Genomic DNA, 7088 nt, shown 5'->3' on the forward strand with positions numbered 1-7088 from the left:
ATGTTCGACAAAATCATTTCCGCTTAGAATGTAAACAAACTGGCGAAATGACAGTAGCAATTTGTGAAAAATGCTATAATAATCAGGCTTTCGTCTAAACGGGGGAACAGGGGCGCTGCGCCCTCTTACTCTCGGCGTGCGCCCCCTTACCGACTCCGTGAAAACATCCCAGCAACACTACATGACAATGTGTCTGATCATCAAATACGTTATAATTGCTCCAAAAATATTCCAATCATAGTAGATACACCGCCAGACGGTGCAAAAACAATCCGAATTGACGTTTTCCAGACTGAGGCGCCATGTTGTTTAGTTGTTTACTTGTCGCGGCTGCTCTCGCGAGATTTGACATGGGTTACATACAAGGTCAGCTGACTTGTAGAGTGAGAGTTCTCGAGACTGAATGACCTTTCACCCACCGGCGTTTCACCCACTGGGTTTTTGACAGAAGTAGTTCGCGAGTTGTTTTTGTTGACACTTGGGCATTTAAAGATGTCATCCCGCGGCACGAAACGGAAGAAAGCCAAAGACTGTCCAGGGCAGAAGATGATTACTTCTTTCTTTTTCAATGTTGACAGACAATTTGTTACAATTTCCCTCTCAGATAGCCTCAGAATATCTCATTGGAGCATTTTTCAAAGGCTTTGCACGGCGGGGGGGGACAACCGGCACCATCTCCCCCCCCCGCTTCGCTCCTTCGCCATGGTGAGCACCCTCATACTAAAGTTTTCTAGAAAAAACCCTGCATTACCACCACCAACTGGGCTGGAGTGTGGAACAGGAGATATTTTGGGGGGAGGGAGTATGTTCCATCCATCCATTATCTGTAGTCGCTTATCCTGTGGCAAGCTGGAGCCTATCCCAGCTGACTATGGACAAGAGGCGGGGTACACCCTGGACAAGTCACCAGGTCATCACAGTGCTAACACAAAGACAAACAACCATTCACACCTACAGTCAATTTAGAGCCACCAATTAGTCTAACCTGCATGTCTTTGGACTATGGGGGAAACCAGAGCACCCGGAGGAAACCCACGCAGACATGGGGAGAACATGCAAACTCCACACAGAAAGGCCCTTGTCAGCCCCTGGGCTTGAACCCAGGGCCTTCTTGCTGTGAGGTGACAGTGCTAACCACTACACCACTGTGTGTGGGGGGGGGGAGGAGGTAGTGTATATTCTTTTAAAAGAAACAGAAATGGCTAAATACTTGATAATTTTTTGTTTTGGTTCTGTTTTCGAGTAGAGTTTTTATTTCGTCCTCGGTTGGTTCAGCAACACGCTCCACCATTTTGTTTTTCTCTACTCATAATATGAGCCGATGTCCTATAGTAGTGGAAGTCATTCAAGCCATTCAATTAATCAGAGTGTGCAATTGCTCATATCCAGTGAATGTGGATAGAATATAAATAAATAGTGGAGAACCTAAAATAGCTGTCACTTTTGGGCAGAGGTATGGAGTCTGATAGCAACAAGTAGAAAGGACCTCCTGTGCTGTTCCTTGCTGTACCATGGCTGGATCAGTTTTTTAATGTACATTAGTGCTCCATAATCTGCATCTTTAGATATACTGGTCAGTGTGTTATTTCACAGAAGGCATAATGACTTAATGTCATATCAATAAATATGCCTGCAATATACATTAAGATCAAAATTAATGAAAGGAAAACAATGGTTATGAAATATTAAATGTTACAAACTAACTGAGCCCCTGTAGCTATACTTATAATACATGGGGCCAAATTACTCAATTCTGATTGGTCAATCAAGGAGGGCTTTTTCCCTTAACACAGGGCCGTATTTCTGAAATGCTATTGGCTAGTTCGTTGCTTGGTTATGATTACAAAAATTAGCAAATTGTGTCAACAAAATGGCTGACTCTGCTGACTCAGCAGTGCTGTGTTTCGCTATATTTGACGAAGAAATGATAAACCAATTGAAAGCTGCAAGCGAAAATGAAAATACAAAAAAAAAAAAAAAAAAGTACGAATTTTTGGCTTTCCATGTTTAAGAAATGGGCTGTAGAAAGACAAATAAACGACTTTCTAATGGCATATGAATGCTGTGAGTTAGACAAGGTGCTATCACAGTGTTATGCAGAAGTGAGGAAAGAAAATGGGGAAAACTACGAACCAGACTCTCTTAAACTAAAGTAATGCAGGCTTTTGTAAAGAAGTTCCAATAAAATTTTGTAAACCACTTTCAAAATCCTCATGTCGTGTCGCCGTGTCATGATGAAAGGTGCTTTAGAAATTGATTCAAATGTGCAAGATAGTTTTGCGCCCTGATTGGTTCAGAAAATATGAATAACAAATGTTGTGAACTTGAATGGCTTCCGAAGTATGAATTTGGCCCTATATATTATAAACAAGTAATCGTATGGTTCCTCGTAAAATTAAGGATCAACTTCTCTCGTGATTTCAAAGTTTTGAAATTGCCTTTGTCGCGAAAACTTTGAAATCACTCGTGAAATGAATCCTTAATTTTACTCGGCCCCATACGATTACCTGTGCTAATTAAATACACTAAACTAATTATACTGTAATTAGTGAAGTTACAGCTGTAACAAAGTTACTTACAAACTTAATTGTAAATAAGTGATGACAAAATATATTTAAAAACAGTTCTCTCTACTTTGGTATACTGTTGATTACAGCAAAAACTTCTTTATGAATATGGATATTTGCTGTTGCATATCCATGACAGGCCTTGTTAATCATCACTGGTGTCTTGCAGCTTTTAGCAAAGGTTGAAGTAGACTCCCTGCTGGGACATATTGGGCCTGACCAACCCAGTTAAACAGGATCCCTCCCTGCTCCAAAGATACTGTCAGAACCGCCTGCACTGCAGACACTCATTCCACTCAGCTTTTCCACAAATAACGGTTGTGTGCCCTTTTTAAACTGTCCCTGAATGTTTCACTCACAATGTTAGAGCACAAACAATAAAATTCCATAGACTAGGCGTGGACAATTCTTCATCAATACAAACACACATTTGGCTACATATGGTCTATGTAAAACAACAGGAATGATTCTCATTTTGTTTTAATCATTTAGGAAACATGAATGGAAATGTTAAAATATATTTTTAAAAATAAGGTTAAAATGTTTTTAAAAAGCTTAAAATGTTTCTACTCAACATGAACCCATTTTTCATCAAAACTTTCAATAACCAGTTACTAAATGGCACTTTCTGTGCAAATTATTGCTAGGTGCCTGTGTAAGGATGATGGAGCTTTTACCATACATATACAGTACTACGACAGTGCAAGCATAAGCATGTATACGAGACGGTTTTGCATTCCCCCCCCCCATGTTTTCTTCTCATGCATACATAATGTTCTTGGATTTGCATATGAGAACCACTAATATGAATACAGACCCCATTTTCCTGTCTCAGGGAGAGTTAAGCCACTGTTTTGGCAGCTCACTGCTGTAAGAGCAGTACGTATTGCCTCATTCATTTCTACTAACACCATTGCCCACTGGCCTGGGTGTTCAAATTCCTGTTGTGCTGCCATTTAAACCTAGCACTGTAACAAACATACTGTACTAATTTTGACCCATTAACCTTTGGCTCACAGTGTTCATTGGGGTTGTAATGCCTTTTCACATTTCATTCACTTTTATTCTGTTGCATGTAAAAGTTGGCTTGAAATTTGGTGTAATTTGCCAAATAAAAGTAGTGCTTTCATCATTGCTAGTTTTTGGGATAAATATTAGCCTATATATATTATATATATATATATATATATATATATATATATATATATATATATATATATATATATATATATGAGAATGTTATAAATTAGCAATGAATAAATGTTATTGGTAGGTGGGTTGTTTTACAATCAGGGTATGCAAGCTAAAAATCACATTTAACACTTATTATCTTCAATATCAAAAGGCTTGACTAAATAAACTTGGTTGTTTACTGTAGCCCTGTGATAGCTCCATTTACCATGCAAAAACAAATTTGGTGATAACGTTATTTTTGGTGAATGTATGGCAATATATATGTCATATTTAGCAAAATTACTCGTGTCATTTAGAAAAAGTGCTTTTTTGACCACAGGTAGCTCCAAAAGGGATGCACTTAAATCATTCTTTATACCATAAAACAAATATTTGGTTCCATATCATTGGAAACATAGTTAAGTTTTAATGTTGAATGCCAGTAAGTTTTCAGACTATTTTGATCAAATTAGTATGTAATTGTGTCAAAAAATGTCCTCTCCGAGACAGCTAATTTTTCAATATAAAATAACATATTTAAAGTGATTATTTTCATCCTAAAATTAATGTGGTCAAGATATTGGGACATAAATATTAGAGACAACTAACACAAAGCTTACAGCCTTATATTTAAAAGCACTATGGAAGTAGTGGATTCTGAATTGTCAAAAAAAAAAAAAAAGTCCTCTCCGAGAATCACTTCATTTGTTTCTCCCAGCCCTGCTTAAAGCTACACTTAATCTTCTTTATCTTATAGCAGATTACACAAAACTACCATACACATATATGTCAAAAAGTTACCTGAAATCTGTTCTTTAACTTGTCCTTCACTTAAAAACTGGTACAAGAACCAGTTTGAATCAATTTGAATTTTGGACCCCTGTGACACAAACTTACCCTGATTGTAAAACAACCCAGGTCTAAAAACAGACTGCCTGATCTATATACAGAGAGAATATTGTGACATACTATCAAGACAGCACCATGACAATGACTATAAACAGTACTACAAGAAACCAGTCTAAGGAGGAAACGCACACACACACAACAGTGAAGCACTTGGGTTTACAACAATGACACTTTGTATCTAGTAATGATAACAGACTTGTGCTTGTTTCAATTATGTTGCTGAGGACAAATTACAGACAGTAATATGCATTAATGACACCAGGACGTCTGGAATAAGGCAGAAAACAAGCATCATGCGTCTAATTACAATCCCCACCTGCTTGTAGCATGAATCCAAAGCAAAGAACGTTTTGTGAAACAGGAAATTCATCAGATAGGCCTTAAACGCTGCGGTTTAAAAACAACAAAGCGGTCCGACAACAAACAGAAGAGCTGGTTTATCTTTTCCGTCTCTAAAATACAGCGACGTAGTGTCCTGTCGATGCTGCAGCATCCTACGAACCCCAAGCGCCCAGATCACCATGGAGAGGAGAGAGAGGACGGAAAAGAGGAGACACAGGACAAGACTTCCGTTACATTCATTCGCACAGATATGCTGCTCACTGCCTTTAATATCCAACACCATGTCGCAGGAAAACTCAGCTCCAACCTTACACCCCTTCGACAATCACCCAGTGCCGAAACGCTCCAGTAAGACGGATGAAATTTGGTCATGTTTGTTTACTGCTTTCGCATAAACCGCCACGATGCAAATATGTTCGTCTTTGAGTAAAAGGCAGATAAATAAACTTACGCTTTAGTCACAGCCACGCTCCATTTTCGCACCGTAGGCTATTCACAGTGTTTTTTTTTTTTTTTTGCTTTGTTTACTTTTTATAGATTGTATTATATATGCAACTGATCCGCTTTCTCCGCAGACTCGCCCTTTCACTCCGTCATTCGGCGTGATGTAAGATTTCGCTCGTGCAAAGCTCCGCCCCCTTCCCAAGCGCACCGGCTGCAATCTCGCACCATTTCACTGACGTCAGGTGACGTTACAGCTACGGTTTGCTGCACCAAAATACTGAAGCAGGTTAGCAGTCACATCAAACTATTCTCAAGCGGAGGCTATATACAATAACGAGATTATACATTTATTCACACACGGCAGACATAAACAGAACATATGGATGTTCAGTTCAACCTATATGCGGATGTTAAATTTGATTTGCAAACAAGTTGATCTGAGCTCCTATAATTTCACAATAATTGAACAATTTCAAATCTGTAAAATGTAGATACTATTACACAACGTCTAATAGGCCTAATTAAAGTTTGTTTGTTTGTTTGTTTGTTTGTTAAGATGGTGATCCACTGTTGGGGTGCCACTGATGGTCCACTGATATTAAATTTACAAATATGCACAGAAAGGGTAAAATAGCTACAGGTTTCCAATAAATAACTTATGATCGGTTAATTAATTCAGCATTCACAGCATTCAATAAAAGTGACAACACACTGCCCCAGCTGACTAGAACTACAGTTTATCTTAAAATATAAGCATCAAATATTTACATTAATGAATGAATCCATTAAACAATTAATTCTTGAAACAATTTAAACCTTTTTTCACGATTCATCCATTATAGGTCATGAACAATGTAAATTTTATAAACAAGCGTTATAAAAACAGTTTTGTTCCTGCTGCCATAAGCCTTTTTTTTTAATAAGTCTTAGCTTCATGTGGGGTTTTATGTGTTTTAATGTTTTAATGTTGTGTTTTATGTTACATGTTTTTTTTATCATGTTTGTTATGTGACATGTTTATCACGCTGTGTTTTATGTGTTTTATGTTAGATGTTTTAAGTGTTGTTTGGCATGTGTGGAAGAGAAAACTGACTCACTTCACTGCAAAACAAGTTTACCTTCGGGTATAAATAAAGTTACTTGAACTTGAACTTTTAGATGTGCCCTCCTGCTACCTGAACACACAAGTTAAATATTCAAAAGGAAGTTGCATCGTCTAAATATTCTGAAAATCAGGTGAAGAAGAAATTCATTCAGAAAAAAGATCATTATCTTGTTCTTTTTTTCCTGTATTGTTAATGATATTTTATGATGGGCGACAGGGGTCGCTGCAAATACAAAAAACAATGCAAACACAAATCCAGTCAGCCACTGAGTCTGTGGACATTCCGAGGCCCCAGTCAGCCACCATAATATTTTGATATTGATAGATAAGATCGTAAGTGGTGCAGTGATTAGCACTGTCACCTTATAGCAACAAGGTTCTGGGTTCAAACCTCGTAGAGGCCTTTTTCTGTGGAGTTTGCATGTTCTCCTTGTTCCTGTGTGAGCTTCGTCCAGGTGTTCCCACAGCCCAAAGACATGCAGATTAGATCAACTGGCTACTCTAAATTGCCCATAGTTGTGAATGTGAGTGTGAATGGTTGTTCAGCT

At 38.1% G+C, this 7088-nt stretch overlaps 1 protein-coding gene across 6 annotated transcripts in view; it reads right to left on the minus strand.

Moving 5' to 3' along the window:
* Positions 1-5588, minus strand: part of inpp4aa (inositol polyphosphate-4-phosphatase type I Aa) — a 39744-nt gene extending 34156 nt beyond the window's left edge. For all 6 annotated transcript variants that reach the window (XM_060929659.1, XM_060929657.1, XM_060929658.1 and 3 more), the window contains exon 1: positions 5443-5588. The gene's annotated coding sequence lies outside the window, so the exon portion shown is untranslated. The remainder of the gene's footprint in view (positions 1-5442) is intronic.
* Between the last annotated feature and the right edge of the window lie 1500 nt (positions 5589-7088).

Source organism: Neoarius graeffei, chromosome 9, assembly GCF_027579695.1.
Source record: "Neoarius graeffei isolate fNeoGra1 chromosome 9, fNeoGra1.pri, whole genome shotgun sequence".
Lineage (NCBI taxonomy): Eukaryota > Metazoa > Chordata > Actinopteri > Siluriformes > Ariidae > Neoarius > Neoarius graeffei.